The 22070-nt window shown below is 36.5% G+C and overlaps 1 protein-coding gene across 1 annotated transcript in view; it reads left to right on the plus strand.

Annotated features, from left to right (window-relative positions):
• The first annotated feature begins 1557 nt into the window (after positions 1–1557).
• LOC5571211 overlaps positions 1558–22070 on the plus strand; it is a 579023-nt gene continuing 558510 nt past the window's right edge. The window contains exon 1 of the mRNA XM_021853041.1: positions 1558–2333. The gene's annotated coding sequence lies outside the window, so the exon portion shown is untranslated. The remainder of the gene's footprint in view (positions 2334–22070) is intronic.

Here is a 22070-nt window from a genome sequence, read left to right on the forward strand (position 1 = left end):
TTTCGTTTTCCAAGAGTTGATCAACAATAGGTTTCGTAATACTTCCAAATTATAGATGTTTGTGAATCGAATTCTAATACCTGTGATTTAAAGTCATAAATGTGGTTTGAACCAAATACTTTCAAAGAGGAAGAGTGGGCATCTGTTTTGAAAAATAAAGTAGTTCTCCGTGTTATTCCAGATTGCGTCAATGAGCCTATGCATGCTATACAATGTTTGACTTTTACTGTGCGCCCTGTTTTCAAGTTGCCCGTGAGAGAGAGCGAGACAGCACCAACACTCGGCGCACAGTAAAAGTCAAAAGAACAGAAGAATTTATGGCAGGTACAGAGGCTCATGCTTGATTTAAGAGTCACCGGGTGCTGCCTGTTATGACCTGTAATGAGTGTATACCCTAGGTTCAAAACCGAACAAGGTATATTCTTCTCACTGGATCAAGCGTAAATAGTCAGCGCACGTTTCCCAACCGGGGGCTCGCAGATCTTCGACCTAGTTGAAATTGTGAGACCAGAGGCAGGTGACAAAGTGGAATTACGCCGTTTGAAGGTACAAAATATCATATCCAGCGGTCCAGCTGAATAAAGGAAAAAGAAAAACATTAATACCAAGTGTTCTTCGTACTTTCAACCACCATAAAGCAAATAAAAAGAATTATGTTGTCAAGAAATTTCTATTTATTTTCCCTTGATAAAAAAAAAACATCAAGGTGATGTTTGTTCCATAGCTGGATCAGAAATACAGATCTTGATGGACCAGGTTTTGTCGCTGTCGTCCGAATTTAGTTAGGTCACGTAGCCTTACAAACTGTGGACTTCCCACATATTGGTTTCTGACTACTCCTGCTTGCAAGGATATAGTTTCGTTTCCATATGGAACTAGGAAAAGGCTCATGATTATTGTGTATTTTTTCCAGGCCCATGACAACCATATATTGATACACAGTGTTCTTCGTAGCCAGGATGTCCCGGGCGATAAGTGAATATCGCCCACTGTCAGTTGTAAGAACTGTGAAAATAAAGACCATTGTTTTGTTTAATTGTTTGCTATGGTTTGATTATCAATTTTTGATATTGTTAAATCAGCTAATAATGTGCCAAAAAGTTGAAGCACATTCAACATTTCTATGGTTTTGGAAGGAGAGCAAACATTAAAAGGCATCCTGCAAGCCTCCAAGCAAGCAATCTGTGATTTGATTGCGACTCTTGCTCGATTATGGATCATAAACATTAAACAAAACTTCGCATTCTGATTGCACTCTCGATTCAAATTACCCGAAAATGAGTAAACACATGGAAATGTTGACTACGCTAAAAGTCGTCCCATGCCATGTGCCTGATTTTTTCTATAAGTGTCTTTTTTGTTAGTGTCCTACCCCTTCACTCTGAAAGCTCGCTCTCCCTCCCGCAACACCCCGCGAGGAAAAACCAAAACAAAGCATAAAGCTCTCTCTCCAAAAGTGCATGTGCATCGATTGCATTTGACAGCTCTCTGTTTCGGTTTTCTTGCGTTCTCCCTCCGATGCATTGCGAGAGAGAATCCTGAAGAACAGGCTCGAACAGGAGCAAACAATGGCCGCGCAGCCAAACCAATCACGGTTCGTGAATTGAAGTTGCTCGTATTTTGGAGGAAAATTTCGAATTTTTCAATGGAAAACACCGAGTTAGAGATTTATTCGGATATAAGTTGACTTGATGGTGCCGGTTATTCGGAAATTGATGTTAGATTATTTGATCTAAAAGTGATAAAGTGCTAAGAAAGTGGTTCGAATATTGGGTGTCCTTTTTAAGGGAACAGAATATTGTGGAAGATAAAAAGTGTTTGGAAAAACTAGAATTTGATGCAAAACGGTGCAAAAAATATTCGCGAAATGGGAGTTTGAAAAGTATAAAAATAGTGATTTATTGTAAACGTTTTTTTGGGTGATCCAAAGGTTTGCTGGCAAAGTGAATTTTAGACGAGACAATTGAATAAGAATCTAATCAATTTGGTTTCCGATGGCAATTCTTGATAAAGTTAAAAGGAATAGTGTTAAAAGGGTTTTGAGAATCTGTTGTCTGATAGAATTTTTTTCAAAGAAGGATGGGAATTTCGATTACTGAGCTGTTCCAACTGATTGACCGCCAAGAGTGCAGAGAGATTGAAGATCAGTGAGGCGAACAAAACTTTGGATTCGGTTGAATACGTCGTCTTTTATTCGTGGAAAGGGAAATACCCGAGTTTCAAGAAAGTGTGAAAATTTAGTGGAAGTGCTTATCTGCTCTGCTCGGCTGGAGAACGGAAAAGATTTCTTCAATCCTCCCGGGAAGGAGTGCTGGTTGCAGGATTCTTTGAAGGTAGGTTGGAATTCATTTAGTGCCTAAATGAGTGTCAAATCAGGCAAACCGGATTCGGTTTATTAGGGGGAATTTTTATTAGATTTAATTATATCTCTGAAAATAGCCAAAAAAGATGCTTCCTGGACCTAATTTAAAGATAATATAATATATTATATTCGGTTTAAGGATTCTCTGTATTGTATTATGTGTATGTATTCAAAAATTCATTAAGCAACTCGTCTCAAGATTTAGCAGGTAAAACGGAAAAATTCTTTACAAGATTTACATAAAAATTCCCATTGTACGTACAAGAAAATATTCTTATATTTTATGGAATAATTAATCTAATGTTTTACGGGGCAGGACTGGTAACAGGTCTCTTCTTAGAGACTTGTTCGCTATTTCAAAACAAGTCTTTGTCTCTATTTTGAACGCAAGTCTTTTTTGAGCAAAATGGTCTCAAAAGTCATTTTTTCCAAAGACCCTTTCGCGATTATTTCACAGATTTGCAGCAATTTCTTTTCGAAGAAAAGCTTCAAGAATTTTGCATGTACCTAATTACTTCAGATATTTCTTCTGAAATACTCCAGAAATCTCTCCACCAATTCTCCTGGGAAATAGTCCAAAAATCCCTCCAGCGATTTTTAAGGCATGCTTAGAGGAATTTATCCACCATGTGCTCTATGAAATCCAACGCTACTACCTTCAATAACTTTCACAGGGATTACTCTGAAAATTTTCCCAGAAACTGTGACAAGATTTCTGCGAGAGTTTTTTTCACTAATTCTTCCACCGATTTCTCCAGTTGTTACTAGCATAGCAGATCTTTCTTTCATAGAATCCATCAGGAGTTCTACCAAGAAAATACTCGAAGGTTTTTTCCAGAGCTTATGAAGAAATGCATCAAGCATTTTTTCCCGAACCATATTAAAATTCCTCCAGAAGTTCCTACGCCTTATTTTTTCATTCATTTTCATCTGGATTTCTTCTAAAATTTATACACGGTTTCTACCAGGAATTTCGCCGAAAATTCCTTCAGAGACTATTCTAGAAAATCTGTTAACCATCCAGTCGTCGCGCGGTTTGCCACCGTCAGAAACACCACGCTGCTGTTGTGAACGAAAAGAGAGGTTTTTCCAGCAGTGTTGTACAGAATACAACAGCGCGACGACTGAAGTATTATAAAATCTTCCTAGAATTTATCAATGAACTCGATCAGGGATCCCTCGTGAAGTTCCTCAAGGATTTTCCGGCATGCCATTTATAGGCTACTCCTGTAGTTCTTCCGAACGTTCCTCAAATGGTTCCTCAAGTGAAATCGTCCCGATTTCTTCAGGATTCCATTCGATCATTAAATTTTTTACACAAGTTTTTTCGGGGATTCTTTCAGACATCATAGCAAGAGTTCATCGGGAATTTCTACAGTAGTTTAATCAGAGATTACTTCGGCATTTCCTGGAGGAATCTAAAGTTTTCTCTGAAGGTATCTGTCAAATTGACCCTATTGGGGTCCTAAAATGTTTAATGAAATCTTGTTTTCATTTAATAACACGAAAGAGCATGTTACTGCAACTACTTTAGTATTTTTTCCCGTTCAAATAACGGATATATCATATTAAAACTTTAATTTAAAAATTGGATCCATAAATGAACCTTGACACTTGAGATCATGTTCGACGTTCGCATAGTCGACAAAAATACCACAGGGATTCAACTTTTTAACACCGGGGTTGTTCCTTTCTGACATTTCAAAAGGGACACGGAAAACAAAATACACCCAAAATTTGAGTTTAAACCAAGGAGTGTGACAAAATTTAAAGAAAAACTTAAAAAAATGTTTTTTGGACTTAAACCATCGGAAAACATTAGAAAATTGAGTAAACATATGTTTATTGATGTTTATTGAAAATTTCACACGGAAATTGAGGGAAAAAGCAGAATGAATTTTTGGAGATCCAAGTGAAGAACTTAGAAATGTCTTGAGAAATTTGTGAAAAAGTACTTGGAGAAATTTCTAAAGAAATTCCTTAATGAACTTCTGAAAAAAAAACTTTCAAATTCCTGAATTAGTTGCTGATGAAATTCCTGGGAAAATGAAAAATACGTACAGTAATACGAAAATCTTAATAAATGCTCCTATCTAGTGAGTCCAGTTTGGTATCTGCTTATTTCCTTGATTTTTTTTCCCAACATGAGATAAGACACTCTGTCGCTACAAGTTCTGGGTGAAATCCTTCCCAAGTTCAATGAGTTAATGTTCAGTATTAGCGGTAAATTGATTCAAGGAAGATCTGGCGAAGCCCAAGCAGGACAGTTCGGTGTTGCGTCATCCGATAGATTTAGCTCACGGTTTGGCGTGTGTTTTCGGTGCTGGAGATTTTTTTTTCCTGTATTGGAGCGTCTTGCTGGGTAGTGCTTCGTGAAGCCCAAGCAGGACAGTTCGGTTTTGCGTCGTCCGATAGATTTGGCTCACGGTTTCGCGCATGTTTTCGTCGCCGGAGATTTTTTTTTTTTTTTTTCCTGTTTTGGAGCGTTTTGCTAGGTAGTGCTCGTGAAGCCCAAGCAGAACAGTTTTTACATTCAGAAATGGAATAGTGAAAAGTGAAAAATGAAAAAGTGATTTGTTTGATTTGTGTCCTCAGTACTGTTGGTTTTTGGCTGCCCTCAGTTCACCGAACCATCCGGAAGTGACAGGCAGCACATAAATTTGGAGAATCAATCCGGTGAGTTTGTTCCAGTATGATACTTTTTCTTTTGTGAGCCTTCCAGATCGTTTTTGTCCGCGTCGTGGAACTTCTGATCGTTTCTTGAACGGAAAATGTTATTTTCGGAGTTTGATAATTATGTTCAGATTGCGCATTCTGTCCGGGCGGGTGTTACGCAACTAACAATCGGTTGTGGATGCTTTTTAACCCTTCGATGACCCTGGAGGGATCGATTCTGCTTTTCGTATAATTTTGAGCAGAAAAACCGACTGTGTTATCCTAGGGTGTTTAGTTCGAACGCGCTTCCTTTCCTTTTTCGATTATCTAAAAATACAGTACCACCCAGTACAGTTTTTCAATGGGCACAGTACAGTTTTTCAATAGGCGTGATTTTTTTTTTTTACGCGTATCGTTATTTTATACAATCCGATGACCTTGGAGGGATCGGTTTTGCTTTTTACTGGTTATTGAGCAAAAATATTACTGCACAATCGACAAGCATTTCGCGAAATACTATTTATACTATAAATAAACTAATGTTTTCTCTTTTGATTGCCGGCATTCAAAAGATTAAATTGAAAACACTTAAACAACAAATGTTTATGGTCTATCATATCGCCAGCTTTCTAGGCGAATCCTGACAATATACTTTCCCCAACCTCCAACTCCGTAGCACTTATGAGTCGGTGGCCTCTCATTAAGTAAGTGCTGCATCAACATTTCCTTCCCCTATCCCAAGTTACGGTAAAGATGGGCGTGGCCGGGAATAGCGATATTCATGCTTTTAGTATTCTTGTTTATGATTTGAACAAGGTATACTCCCCTGCCTTGTTCTTGAAAGTAGTCAGGATGAGATTATTAAAAAGAAACATGAATGTTGCTAGTATCCAATCTACGAAGTATACCGTAACTACGCTAACGCTAACGCTAACGCTAAATTGATTCAAGGAAGATCTCTTGAGCAATTTCTGAGTGAATCCGTGGATGAAAATCCCTGTGTAAATGGCTTGTTAAATTACTGGAAAAATCGGCGTGATGAGAATTTTTTTGAAACCCCTATAATAAGCTTGTGGGTTTGCACGGAAGAATTTATGTATGAACATTAGAAAGGTTGCATGGAGTGACAAAGTGAAATCAGTAAAAAAAACTGTATGAATCTTTAAAAAAAAAAAAACCGACGAAGCTTTTGGAGGAAATCCTAGAAGAACCTGGGAGGAAATTATCGCAGCAATCACTGTGGGAATCATTGGAGTAATCAGTCAGGGGGTCTACTTCCTGGGAAACCTGGAATTATCAAGCAATTTTATTCAACCTCGAAATAAACCGGAATTCTCAGGGAATTTCGGCTACACTCGGGGAAACTATTTTGAAGCAATAGTATCTACAATGTACCATATGGTAGAATATGTCGTTTTTGTGACACAACATCTTTTCAATCAAAAAGTTTTCGGTTGCCCCGCTATCAAAATGCTAACTGACATGTTTTGTCCTTTTAACAATTGTTATTTATTCAGCATAAAACGAAGCATAATTGAAGTACAGTTACAGTTGAGTGTCGTTCATCTGAAACATAATTGAAAACATTTCAAAATTTTCCTTCTTATTTTGCCTTCTATGCAATAAAAGATAGATGTAAAAAAGTCTTTTTTTTGAGTCGATCATTATTTTAATGCAAGCCTCTATTAAGTTTAATTATTTAATTAATTAATCTGCTTGCAGTGAATCCTAATGCAAAATTATAGAGAAACCTTCAAAGTTCACCATTCTAGTAATTTCTCCAGAATACTTCTAGGAATCAGCTATTTTCCAGCGGATGCTTCGAAGAATTTCTTCAGAATTTGGTCTAGAAAATCTAAGAGCATTCTAACGCTTCCACAAGGTTTATTTCAAATTAAAAAAAAAACTGCAGTTAATTTCACACAGATTCTAACGTTTATCCCAGAATTTCCTCCAGATATTTTTTGCACTGATTCTTTCACCGATTTCTTCAGTTGTTACTCCTAGAAGATTTACCACAGATCCTACAGGTGCTCTTCCACAAAGGTTTATAACAGATTTTTTTTTAATAAATATCGTTTCGTCATGTTATACAATAATCTCTACGTTGAATTTTATTTTCATTTATTCTAGTCATTTAATTATGATTATTTCCCAAAAATCATTCTTGATTGCTCCATAAATCTTTCAGGCATTGTTCGATGAAATCTACTTTAAACGTTTCCAAGAATTCCTCGATGAATTCAACTTTTCATTTTTCATTAAGTTACTCCAGAACTTTCTCACGGCATTTCCCCAACATTTCATCAAAATTTTATTATTGCGATTCAAACATTTCTTTAAAAAAAAAAAACAAATAATATATCCAAATCTCCATGTATTCTTCAAAACCTTATTCAAGATTCCACACCAGTTAATATAACAGCAATTATTACAGTTGTTGCTCGGAACATTCATGTACAGTTTTTGATGGGATCTTTCTAAATTTCATTAAAAAATTTCTTCATAACGTCTTGTAGGATATTATCCAGAGATTTTATTTTTCTAGTTATCTTAACAATTTTTCAAGAAAATTCTAGGAAGAATTTTAGCAACAATATATGAGTTCTTTCAGAGATCCTTATAGAAATTTATCAAGGCATACCTAGAACTCACACAAGTTTTATTTGAGGTTACTCTAAGATTTTCTTTCGAAATTCTTCGTGGATGTTTTTTCAATTTTCTTCAAATCTGAAAAGAAAATCCTAGACATTTCCCTGGAGACATCCCTGTATAAATGACGGGAAAAAACTTTAAGGAATTCCTTGAGTATTTTTTTTTTCAAAAAAGAAAAAAATTTGGAATTCCTGAAGGAGTTTTGGGTTCTTCAAGGTGTTCTACAATGGATTTTTTTTGATAATTTGGAACTTTCTGGAAAAAATGTTTGAAACGACCTTTGGAGGAATTTTTGATAGAGTCTCTAAAATAATTTCTGTGAAAAATTCCATATCAATTTTTGAAGGTATTTAAAGCGAATTTCTTGGAAGGATTACTTAGAAAGTTTGTGAAACATCTCAAAACAATCTCCTGAAAAGATATTCGGAGTAATATTTGAATGAAATCTATAGTAAAACGAGCAGTAATACTTGTAATGTCACGAGAAATAAAAAAAATGTTTCAGAAATAATGTTATAAGCATGTCTGTTCAACTTAGGAATCAAACTCTCTTGCCGTGGTTCCTGTTAGGAGTCTTTTTGCATTAGTAATTCATAAAAAACTCGTTTGATTCATGATTGTTTTCTTAAGCAAGAGGTATCTAAATTCTTATTTTCAAGACGATCGGTTGCTATCACCCCTAGATTACATCTAGGAAAAAATACCCAATGCTCTCCGAGAAATGTTCTGGATAAGTCGTTGATGTTAAAAAAATCTGAATTCCATTTTAAGGGTATGTCTATTTTTTCCAAAAGATTGGATAGACTTTTTTATATCTAGCTTTTATGTTTGAAGGCACTTTTAGATAAACATTCCTGTTTTATGTGGAAATTAAATAAAAATAAAAAGGAAAAATTACTTTTTAGATATTTTTTTCAAAATAAATTTGAAAATATTTTCTTTAAAGCTGGAATTATTTTTGAACCCTGGAAAAACCTGGAAATATCAGGAAATTTCATTTCTGTAAATGAGTATAGACACTGACAGGGTAGTGTTGAAATTCTTGTATGAAAGTTTGGAGTAATTCATTGAAGTATTGCTTGAGATATTGTTAGACAAATCCCTGGGAGCACTCTTGGAGTTTCAGGAGAAATCACTGAAAGAATTTTGAAGCTCAATTTGTGAAGGAATGGTTTGCAAGGATTTTTTTTCCACGATTTTGTGAAAAAGTGATCTTGTTTATTAAAGGCATTTTCCCAGGGAATTCCACAAGATATCCCGCAGCAATTTCTCTTATGATGTTTTTAGGAATTTTACCCTTCCTAGCAGTATAATAATATTGTGTTATCTGTACTGGAGTTTATTTAATAATTTAATAAAACAATGTACGAAACTCGTCTAGATGTTGGTTTGATAATTCCGCTTATGAGACATTTGGGAATTACTTCAGGATTTTTCGCAGAAACGCTTTGAAAAATATTCGTTATTCTAAAACATGCTCCAGAAGCTCTACAAAAGCTCCTGTGCTATTGTTTGCAGCGAAGCCTGAAGCAATTTTACGAAAAAATCAATTAGTAGATGTGCAAGCAAAATAAAGGAGGGTTATATACGAGAGTAATCACACAGTAATATATATTATAGAGCTCCCTTTCTCCCATAGGTCTGAGAAAACCTCTCTTTGTAATCATAAATTCATAACATTTTGTAAAACTATAAATAATGTGTCTGAAAATGCCTTCCAATTAAAGTACAACTTAGTTTCTATTAGAAGAATTTCCCAATAGACAACGAAATTCCCGATCTTGACCCACATTTTATTTCGAAATGGTTTTCAATTTTCGAATTAGCTCTCATGGACCATGGTAATTGGAGAAAATATTCATAGGATTCAATAAGTTAGGGATTATTTGGATCATTTTTTAGAATTCATTCAAAAATTATGAAATAATGTTCAGAGCACACGGAGAAATCCTTTTCACAAACCATGGGAGGATTATCGTATTCACAAAGGTATGAATAATTAGAAAATAATCCTGACAGATTGACAAAGCATTTTTTCACTGGAAATTTTCAAGATTTGCTAAGGTATCTTTCTTAACAATCATAGAAAACCCATGGCAGGGAATTTTGTTAAGATTCACAATGGAATCGACATAACAGTTCACGGATTATTTCTTAGTTCAGGACTCATGGGGAATCTTTGCAGGATTAATAATTGAATCTTTATTAAGATTCGCAAAAAAATCTTTAACAAGATGCTTGGAGCAATGGATTTTAAAGCGAAGTATGCACTTCAACAGAATCCCCTATCTCGACGCGCGGGAAATTTCTTGCAAGAAATGCTCAAGAAAAGCATTTTTCTTTGATCACAGTACGCAGTTGAAGAGAAATGTCAATTCAAATGGAGCTCACTGTAGAAAATTTCTTGACCATTTCTTGCGCAGAAATTTTTACTTTTCTTGAGCGGAACAGCATACTTAGCTTAAACTTCAGCTATCGCGCTGAAAAATCATAAAAGAATCATAATGTTGCTAACAGAAGGTGTTTGATGACTTGGAGAACGAAGGATTTGTCCTAACACTGATGAAAAGAATCTATTTGAACAGTTCAAGAGAGAATCTTAAACATGTCCAAGAGTAAATTTCTAGAATAACTCTGACAATTTTGAATAAATAAAATCCCATGGAAAATTTCTAATATAATCATGGAGAAATCTAAAAAAAAGTCTTTAAGTAAGGTACCGCGGGGCAAGTGGGTAAATGGGGTAAGTGAAAACAATTGATATATTTTACTGAATATGTGAATTAACGTTTTAAACTCATGTGTAAATCATTGAGGTCATTGAGAACATACGATAGGTAAGAGATTTCTGAGATTTTTCAGCCATTATTGCATAATAGGATGAAAAATTGTTAACCTGTCAACTGTTATTCCGTAACAAGTTGGCGGCGTACAATCTTATTTTAATATTTTCAGTGGAAAAAAGTTGCGGAAAATAATTTCCTGTACCACTTCTTAGTTGTCCTCTGTGATAGTTTCAAACTGCAAATAAAAAAGTTTTAGAATTAATTCGACGTAGATCTAAAATTAACTAAATTTAAACACCGTCAATTTTCTTATCAGGTGGGGCAAGTGAAAAGTTTCTCATTAGAGATTAAATTTGTGTTTTCTCTTTAAGTAGCCATAAGTAAACATGGTTCGCAATTATCATAGAAAAACATAACGTGCTGATAATTCAAGAAACACTATACTCAAGCGTTAAAAGCTATTAGAAATCATGGAAATACTCTAAAAGATGTTGTCAAACATTACAATATCAATATGTCTACTTCAGGCAGCCAATTAAAAGGAAGACGTTGACTGAAAAGTTGCAATATTAGAGAACACACGGAAATCTCGTGGAATGTCTATGTAAAGCTAGTTCAAAACAAATGGGATATAGGTATATCCACATAAAAAAGACCCTAAATACGTTATTGAAGGATTCCGTTTGATTTCTCCCGAAGAGTTATCCGACGTCATATCCGACTTTCTCAAAAACAAATAACGAGCGGTGGAAATTCTACAGAGCAGAAATACAATTGCTGTCATATAATGTAAAAACTAACATTGGAAATGTTGCAGTTATAATGTTGTTGAATCATTTCAACTAACATAACTGAACAGAAGAAAATTGAAGTGAAAAGAATAACATTTTCTTTGTTTACATGTTACTTATGTTATTGTTCATTGGGAAGCCTTAACAAGTTTTAAAGGTAATACAAATCGTGAATATAACTGTTTGTTTTTGAATTTATTGTTCAAAACGGTAAACTTTTCACTTGCCCCACACTTGGAGACATTTTTCAAAAACTTTTTCTGTATTTTTTTCATCAATTTTTCATAAAAATTTATTTCAGCATACTGCTTATATATGGTGGGAGTCAAGCTAAAAAATATACACAACCTCATTTGTTTCAATTTAAAGTCTCTAGAATTGGAAGAATCTCAACTATGCGAATTCCATTACCCACTTGCCCCACGGTACCTTATTTGGTTTATTGCCTCAATTGATGGCAAGCAGTAAATCCAAAAGTTTTTACAAGTGTTTCGAAAAGAACATACAATTTAATTATTCCGTAAACGTAGCACATGTGAAGGACGTCGCCCTATCAACCTCAATCACTGAACATAATTATAGCTCTACCAGAATCGAATCCCAGCCTCCTCTCGAGCAGTACCCACTAATCTCGCTCAGCTGTCCAACCTGTGCCAAGATTACATCCGTCACAAATTGTTCCACATCTCTTTCCGAGCGCGACCGACCAAGGTGAACCCAACAATTTACAGTATTTCACCTTCCCATTTGCATTCCAACTAGGTAAGCCTAAGCCGGTGGCGGGCAACTAACCAACTACGAATAGCGCGAATCGAAACCGTTTTTGGGAAATGACCTTCCCTTCACTTTTTTCCTCCATATATCTTCTATGGCTGCTGCCGATTCGTCCAAGTGTCTCTGCCGTGTCCTCTAATGCCGTTGTTGGTGCATATTCAGCTGATTTGTGTAGTTTGGCTTCGATTTATACGACTGCCAGCTAACTGCTGAGCAGCAGTTGCTGTTAACCTTTGCGTGCCTAACTCGTATTTTTAAGGGTACTCAAATATTTAATCGTCTGTTTTTAAATAATTTCCAACCTTTTTTATCAGAAAGAATGGCCGATTTGTCCTTACGTAACTGTTTTGAGTTGCACAATGAATCAAAATGTAAAATAATGGTGTATGTATCTCGATATAGTTTCTTATGCCTTCTTCTAAGAAATTTCTTTTTGCAATTGATTTTTACAACACTCGTCGTAATTATCCAAATCGGCGAGTTTCGTTAGATAAGTACGACTCGTGCTGTAAAAAACATCATTCTGCAACTTGTTCCGTAAACTACTATTTCAACAACTGATGAAAGATTTGGAAATCCTCAAAAACAGTGGTCGGGGACGCAAAGGTTAAAACGATGGGTGCCGTACCCACCACTGAATTACTTAGTTAAGTGCTTGGTTCTATCTAAAAGCCATTAGGAGGAGGTATAGTAGTTCCCCTCCCGCTCGCATTGGGACTCCGCGTTCCGACGCTAATCTAACGAGGAGTCATTCGTCGTAGTCGTCGTCGTCGTCGTCCATCAGAGTGAATATGCTTCTGTGCCCCTCGCGTCTACTTTGAATCGCATTACTTGCAGTCGGCGCTGCAACATTACCGATGGCAGCGGGTGTCCACAGCCTGACGCTCGTGAGGAGGATCCAATGGGAGAATGAGGGGAATAAACATTCCGCGGTTTTACATTACTTACATATCGATGACAATGCGATATGAGGGGAACTCGGTTTGCTGTTTGTTGAAACGATATCCAATGCACGATTATAGCAGTAATTTACTCTTTCAGGAACAACTGTTTCAGTTATAGAAAATGTTCTGAGGTCTTCATGAATCCTGACAAAGATTCATTTGTTGGTCCTGGCAGGAATTGGATTTAGAAGGGTTCTTTTGTAAATCTTCAGAATTCATCCGTGTGCCCTGAAGTCATAAATCCTGAGAACTTCTCCATGAATCTCGTCGAAGGTTCTTTGTAAATTATGAGAATTCTTCCGTGAATCACCAAAAAGCATCTTTCATCATGTTCTGAAGATCTGAATTTCTAAGCCCTAAGAACTGCAGTACGGAATCTGTTAAACATTTATTCGTTAATATTGAAATTTTGTCCTTAATCTTCTCAGCATTTCAATAAGCCTTAAAAAACGAAATTTCTGATTTTTTTTGTAAATTATAATGAAGATTCCTTTGTGAGTCCTGATAATAATTTCTTTGTTAAACTTGCCAGGGTTTGATATTTTGCCCCTTTCCCGTAATACAGAAATCGAAACTGTCCTTATACATTTAAAAACAAATGTGCCAAACAACTAAAATATAAAATAACAAATAAAGATTAAAACGGAAGTTTCTCAACACATTTCTTAAGTAGCCTCCACAATCCGAAGGCATTGGTGCAGCTATAGAAGCCTTCTGATGAAGTTTGCACTGCAGCACCAGCAGCTCATCCTTGCTTGATCTTTTCCGTCACTTTTGTCGTTAGCTTCAACACAAAATTAAAACTCTCCAAGGAACTGCAACTGCGAGCCTTCATAATCTTCAGGAAATTAAGCTCCAAAATTTACAGCCCATTTTTCATTTTTCACTCATTCGTAATTGAGGACTGGAAAATCATATGCTTAACTTCCAAGTTCTTTTGCTCATTGCGATGAACATTTCCGACCAAAGAAAATTTTGCGTCCACGATTTAGAGGTATCCAAATTTGGGAATTACTTCTCGTTTCAGTATTTCCACAGATGAAAACTACTTATTTACTCGAGAAACGCACTAGCTTTATTACAAATTTTTGCTAGTAGGCAACCCGATTTTTCTTACTTTGATCAGCCGATTTGAAATTACCAAAGACCGAGCAAAATCGTGACAGAAGACGAAAAGCAGCAAACCCCGCTAACAGCTTGTTGCGATCCCAGAAAATCCTCAAGCTGTACTTAATGACTCTACCCCATTTGGCATAATGCCATCTGGCATAATGCCGTTTGGCATAATCCCATTTGGCATAACGGCCATCTGGCATAATTAAAAAAATATATATATTTTTCTCACACATTTAACATTTAACGTTCAACGCTCCGTCATTGTAATCATCGTCATCATTGAAACTTCCAAAGCAGTTTTTCTGTTCAAAACTGAAAATTATTTGATGAAAATGTGTTCACTGTGTATCAGTTGGAGAATAGAATACAGTGAACACATTTTTCTGTAAATTTTTTTGACTTTGAACGAAAAAACTGGTTTTGAAAATTCCGAAATCAATGACGGATCCTGCCCCCTTAAAGTGCTTGAAATGTTTGTCTAGGACAGGGTTTCTCAACCGGTGGTCCGCGGACCCCTTGGGGGCCGTAACGGCTTCTCAGGAGGTCCGCGAAGCTATTTCAAATAAGCGTCTAGTTGCTGTACAAATATTTCAAAACTAAGTTCCAGTTTATGTAACTTTCAAGAAGGCTAGTACTGATAAAATACATTCAATAACAGTTTGTTTATAAGAGTTTGTCAGGTTAAATTACTATTTGTGTAGTTGTTCTAAACTTTCTTCTCCTTGCTTGATTTTTATTCCAGCGTGAGCTTGAAAATAATTCTAAGCTCGTCCAATGAGGTATGAATAGGAATGTCCTTGCATATTTTGGTTTCAAAAATCTTCAAAATTCCTTGGGACTCTGATACATTATTGGAGGGATTGAAGAACTACGATCTCTTTTTAATTTTTTTTTCCACAATATTCGTGGAATCCACTCGAATCTATCTTCAGGATTTTTGGGGAAATTTCTTAAGATATCTATAGTATGGCGAAGGCCCAAGCAGTCCGATTCATTATCGCGCGCTTGAAGTGTTTCTTCGTTGGCTTCGTTCGCTTGCTAAGTGCTTTGCGAAGGCCCAAGCTGTCCGAATCATTTTTCGCGCGGTCGGCGTGTTAGCACTTTATTTGTTGATTCCCTGTACAATTTCGATGATTCTTGTCAATAACGGAGTAGCAACTACGAATTGTACGGTCATCAATGTTCATGCTGATGCTCATGCTCAAATTTCCTAAGATATCTACACTCTTAAAAATAATGATAATTACAAGTGATGTAAACCTATTTGCACTTAAATATTTTGCAACTTAAACTGAAATACGATTTGAATTTATGTTTCCTTTGACGTATTATAAAATTCTAACGATCAATAATCTACTTTTACATCATTATTGAAAACCAAAGTTTCCACTTGAAATATGGATATTTAAAGCCATGAAAATTAAATGAACAACTTATTCCTATGTTTATTGAAACGTAAAGCTACATGATAATAAACTTTTCTGAGGATGTTATGCAAACCATCAAGTCTGCATTCAAACATGGCCGAGACAAAACGTCACGCGTGATTCTTGCCGTAATTATTGAAAAAATATCAAATTTAAGAACAGTTATTTACAATCGGATTGAGTAGAGCGTTGCGTGATAATTAAATAATCGTGGTGGTAAGCAAGTTGACTGGAAGATCGCGAATGGGAGCAGAAGCTGCAGTTTTTTCTGGCTTTCGTTTCAGCTGCCGCACTGCTGAAAGTTTGAGAGTGAATTATTGGAACTAATAATTTAAGTGTTGTTGTTCCCACTAATTTGTTACATTCATAAGTATGCTCCTTGGAGCAGTTAAAGTTCACAACGATTGATTATTCCCTACAATACATGTTTCCAGCTTTGTGTGAAATGAAAAGTGTTTTTGTATGGTATGGCAAAGTGAGCAGTGCAGTCGAAGAGACATTAACTGTTGGATAGTGAATATAAAGCGCGATATATTAACACAATCTGGGAGAACAAAATCCTTGCACCAGCCGCTAGACGGTAAGTTTTTTTTCTGTTCTGTTTGGCTTGAGACATACAAAGCACACGGCATGGTGTGAAATCTATGGCGATTTATTTTTACGTCACAACGTAAAATTAAGTCTTCGTAGGTTTCAGGTCATGCCGTGTGTTTTTTTTTTGGAATGTTGGTATCATGTAATTTTAAGGATGGACGTAAAATTATGTCAAAAGATTCGCTTCTTTTATGTGCATCTTTGAAGACCTAAATTTACATGAAATTTTAGAAGAGTGTATAGTAGTATGAATTGGCAGGAACTTCGTCAGATAACCGTCGGGAACCCTTGCAAAGATTCTAGATAGATATCTGACAAAGTTTTCGGAGAGTTCCCGGAGATTTGTTCAACGAATTCTATCCACAACCTATAGTTGGCTCTTCAGAAGTACATTTGAAAATCTTCCTTGAACTTTTATTTAGCTTTTATTTAAACATATTGTGACTGAACCAACTTTTATAAAGCTTACTAATGTTACTTGGGGTGGGAATATTATCAGCAGAATTTTATGTTGGGATCTTGACCTACGATTTTTTATTCAGGGTTTTGACAAGATACTTTCTTGAGATTCCTTATCAGATTCTTCGAAAGATATTTGTTAAACTCTTGACTAGTCTTAGTGGACTTCTTCGAAGGGTGATAGCAGAATTCTTGCATTATCTACTTGTTTTGGGTATGACTGCCAAGAATATCTATGGATTTCAATATCAACCATTTTCCGGGGGCCGTGGGATGTTTGTAGGACTCCAAAGGGGGTCGCAGCTACAAACAGGTTGAGAACCACTGGTCTAGGACAAGTGAAATGAGTGGAAAAAGGGACTAATATTGACAATGATCTTTGGTCCAAAGAAGTTAATGTGATGTAAATACGAGGAAATACTTTAAGATAGGCTCGTCCAAATAGTGCGTTTGAGGCTGATGATAATGATATTACCAACATTATTACTTGTCACATCTGATGTTGAGCATATCGCTGGAGAGGCATCCCATAACATATGGGGTAATTAATTTAGAATAGGGGTCATCCATGAACCATGTGGTCATTTATGGGCGGAAGGGGGGGTGGCCGAAGACCACAGTCCATACAAATTTAAAAATTTTTGTGTGGACAACTTACCACAGGGGAGGAAACAATTCGGTCTGAAATTCCAAAAAAATGACCATGGGTTAATGGGCAGCTCCTTAGTAAAATTCACCTTCTTTCAAACATGAGCTGTTCTTTTGAGTTTGCAGTTTAGCGAGTCATAACGAACTGTGGACGCTGCGAATGCCGGACAGTGGCTTTTTCGCGATGTTTTTAGACTAAATTCCGACTTTTCGTCTAAAGTCCATAATTACCACGTCCTTTACATTCTCCATGCATAAAGTAGAAGAAAAATGACTTTTGGGTGAATTAGGGGCAGTGTCTGGGATTGAGTAGGGTTGAGTCCATTGGATGTGTCGTTTGCTCCAGCGGGAGCGAGCGATGGGACCAGAAACATATTCGTTTGGCATGCAATGCGTAACCGCGTAATATCGGAAATCCGGTTAGTCGTGATCATATCATGGATCTCACCACTGAGTCATACTCATTCAGTTAAGATGAGTTTCCGGAATTTTAAGCGTCCGGGAAATTTGAATCAACACGGTACCAAAGGCATCCGATGTAATTATAAATCGATCATGGCGTGCCTATGATTCACTACGCTGCATACTAAAAGAACAGCTTATGTTTGAAAGAAGGTAAAATTTCTAGTTGGATAGTTCACCAATTATTGAATGCATAAAATGCTCGCTAATTGTTAAACATTTCGTTAGGAACACACATATTGTTCAGTAATAGGCGAGATTTAAGGCCGTTAAGCAATAGGCGAAATATTCTGCTTAACTAATAACCGTGTATCAACTGATTGTTGTGGCATTTAAGGCAAAGAATCTCTTGAGATTTTCCTTCTTTGGAACATTGGATGTTCTTCATATCTAACTTCTGTGCCCTCAAAAAAAAATCAATATAAAAACGTGGCACCCAAGCGACGGCCAGAAATCGAGCTAATGCTTTAAAAATAATTAAAGACAGACGTTCAAAGAGCATAACTCTACGGTGCCAAATTTTTACTCCTCATAAAATTTCTTCATGAAGCTACGTGAATAAAATCTCACAGCTTCAAGTGTGACTTGAAGGGCACTGGTCGAAAATCGAAAATGATTCTATTATGTTGTCTAGAATGGACATGTATTTCATTTAGGCTGATCATTACCAGGCCAAAAGTTGAGGACAATAATTTGAGGAAATGTATTCTTCAAATTATGCCAAATGGCCGTTATGCCAAATGGCCATTATGCCAAATGACCATTATGCCAAACGGCATTATGTCAGATGGCATTATGCCAAATGGGGTAGAGCCGTACCTAATATAAGTTGGATCACTTCTATCAATAAACTGCAATAGTTGCTTGCAACCTCCTTCAAATTTACAAATGCATAAGTTTAGGTTGATTCATTTGTAGGCAGGATTTTCGAAAAGAATACTTTCCTGAGATCATTTTTTCGAATCGTCATAAAAAACGAATTCATTACAGGTTTGACGAAATATCCTCAAGCTTCACTAGAAAACTGCTTTCTAGAGATACCATCTTCCCAAAAGTTGTTTTTCAATGGTATGATTTTAGGAACAGAAACGAGAGTCACTCAAGAAGCTTTTTTAGAGTTACTCTTGATATTATGTAAGTTAGTAAGAGTTGTTTTTGAAATTCTCTAGTAATTACTCTCTACCAACTAGTTTTCAAACCATTTGAGTTGTTTAGTTGTTATTGGAAGCATTTTTCTGAGTTGTTCTCAGAATCGGGTCTTAAAGGCCTGTCCATGTTTCAGTATCAAACGCTTAAGTTTAAGACAGAAACACATGTTTACTCAATTTTGAAATAACACAGTTTTTACGTTTTTTGCGATTTTGTCGCACCCCTTGTTTTAAACTCTAATTTTGGATGTATTTTGTTTGTTCGTGTCCCTTCCGAACTGTCAGACAAGAATAGATACTTGGTGGCAGTATTTCAGAATTAGTCTTACATATGTAATATATTTTTTTTTTTTTGTTTTTTACAAGGGGGAAATCTACAAACAGAGATCGTAGTGTGCCGTGCTACATACCGGACGTGTAAAATTTTCATTCCCGTCAAAATTGTCTTTTCTTAGTTTCTTCAACTAACAAATAAATTTAGCTTTTGAACTCATTTAAGTGAATGTGATTAGTGTTGTAAAAGGAAAATGCGTGCCTTCCGTGCTGTAATCAAAGATGAGTTTCGGCCGTTGGGATAAGGATGACGAGAAGATTGCGGATGTTGCAGGCAATTTGGTGAGTTTGTTCCATTTTACCACGGCAAAAGTTCCGCGTACGGTTTTTTTTCGCGTTTTTTTTTATTACGGTATGCATTTGCATGGTCAGAATTCATTTTTATTCAGTGTTTCGGCCTGACGGTTGGAAAAAAAAATCGGCTGAGAGTCATTTGATTGTGTTGCTTGCTCCTACGGAGGCGAGAAACGTAATCAATGATGAATCAGTCGCTTGTCCCATGTGTAGTAACCTTTTTTTTTGACAGCTGCTCGTTTCTTGTGATTTATATACATTTTTTTGCATGCTTCCGATGACCCTGGAGGGATCGGTTCTGCTTTTTACCGAGCAGAATGTCACAACTGTCGAACGCGCGATCATTCCTTTTTTCACGGGAAAGAATATTGTTCATCCTGTAAATAAAGAATTGTTTCTCTCTTTTGTTTGTCGGCATTCAAAAGATTAAATTTAAAACAATTAAACATCAAATACTCCGTGTCTATCGCCAGCTTTTCAGGCGAATCCTGACCAAATACCTTTCCCAATCCCCAACTCCGTAGCACTTATGAGGGTGTCGCTGAGTCGGTGGCCTCTCATTAAGTAAGTGCTACATCAACATTTCCTCCCCCTATCCCAAGTTACGGTAAAGATGGGCGTGGCCGGGAATAGCAATATTCATGGTTTTGGTACTCTTGTTTAAGATTGGATCAAGGAATACTCCCCATCCTTGTTCTTGAAAGCAGTCTGAATGAGATTATCAAAAAAAAACATGAATGTTACTAGTATCCAATCTACGAAGTATACCGTAACTACGCTAACGCTAGCGCTAACGCTAACGCTTCCGAACTGTCAGACAAGAATAACCCCAGTGTCTCCCTAGTGGCGTTGTTGTCGACTAAGTAAAAATCAAACATGATCAAAAGTGTCAAGGTTTATGTTATTTTCAATGAAAGACATCAATGACTTCTGGTGATATTGGTCATCGCTAGCATATTCCTGGAATGTGTTGCGCTCAATGAAATGGCAACTTTCGAAATTATTTTCAAACCTTTCTTGCGACACAACAAACTTCGTTGTTTTGCATAGTGAAATTTCAATGACTTCTGCCTATATTGACTATTGCTCAGTATTTTCCCGGGATATGGTGCCTTCAAAAAACAATCCACTTTAGAATTGATTCTGAAACTATTACCGTAATCAGGTGCTCTCATGGAAATTATTTTTGAAACTACTCTGAAACTTTGCTTGCGACAAAAAAATGATTATGAGACAAATCGATAACGAAATATCCCATTAGGTTACAAATATTTTTAGAAGTCATTGAAATGCATTCAATTGAACTTGTTTTGTAAAACTATGAAGTTCGGTATGTTGCAAGGAAGGCTTAAAGTTACAGTGATCCCTCCATGAGTCGATGTTCCATGACTCGATATCGACTCATGGAACCATACTGGAAGCAAAATTTCATGGTTACTATGATGGTCCCTTCAAACAGCTTTCCAAAGGATTGCTGTTCCATGACTCGATATTTCCATGAGTCGATGGTCCCTTCAATATCGACTCATGGAGGTTTCACTGTAATTCTGAAAGTGGCCATTCCTTGAGGACACCACATCCTCGGAATGGTTGTACTACTTTTCTCCGAATGTCGGTTCTCCGAATTCCGTTTCCCCGAATATCCTGCTCCTTGAACAGCCCATTTCCCCGTATAGCTTTCTGGTCCTTTCTTGAATTGCATCGCTTTTCGAGGAAACGGGTCATTCGGGGAGAAGAGTCATTTGAGGACTTGGTATTCGGGGAAATGCTATTCGAAGAAACTACATTCGTAGTCAATGCCACTAGAATTCGTTGAAATGTCTCCTATTGAACTTGTTTTGCAAAACCATAAAGTTTGGTGTGTCGCAAGGTAGTTTTCAAAATTGAGTCCTGGAGTACAAAATTCGGAGAATGTTTCCTTGAATCCTGTCAACAAATATTCGTTCGTGAATCCGTGAATTTTGTGAATAGATTCATTTGTTAATCCTGCCAAGATTGTTGTTCTTCCAAACAATACCTTTGAAAATCCTGGCAATAGGGTCCTAAAGCCCTGTCCCAATTTTGATCCCAAATGCTTAAGTTCAGGCCAAAAACACATGTTTACTCAATTTTCTAATGTTTTCGGTTGGTTTAAGCCCAAAAAACATTTTTTTAGATTTTGTCACATCCTTTGGCTTAAACTCAAATTTTGGGTGTATTTTATTTTCCGTGTCCCTTACGAAATGTCAGATAGGAACAACCCCAGTGGTCGAACTAAAGCCTCTGTGGTGTTTTTGTCGACTAAGCGAACGTCAAACATGATCAAAAGTGTCAAGGTTCATTTATGGACCAAATTTTTAAATTAAAGTTTAAACATGTTATAGCCATTATTTGAGCGGGAAAAAGTGCTAAAGTAGTAGCAGTAACATGCTTTTTCGTGTTATTAAATAAAAACAAGATTTCATTAAAAAATTTAGGACCCAATTATCCCGTGAATCATATCAAGCGTGTGCTAGAATAAGGGCGTAAGTCGCACGATCGATTTCTCTTCATCGATCCTCTCTTCTATGAATAAAAGTGACAAGATGCGGGTTTGGTAGCATTTTTTTACTTCAGACCGCTCGGCAGCGATGCAATCTTGTT

Source organism: Aedes aegypti, chromosome 3 (genome assembly GCF_002204515.2).
Source record: "Aedes aegypti strain LVP_AGWG chromosome 3, AaegL5.0 Primary Assembly, whole genome shotgun sequence".
Lineage (NCBI taxonomy): Eukaryota > Metazoa > Arthropoda > Insecta > Diptera > Culicidae > Aedes > Aedes aegypti.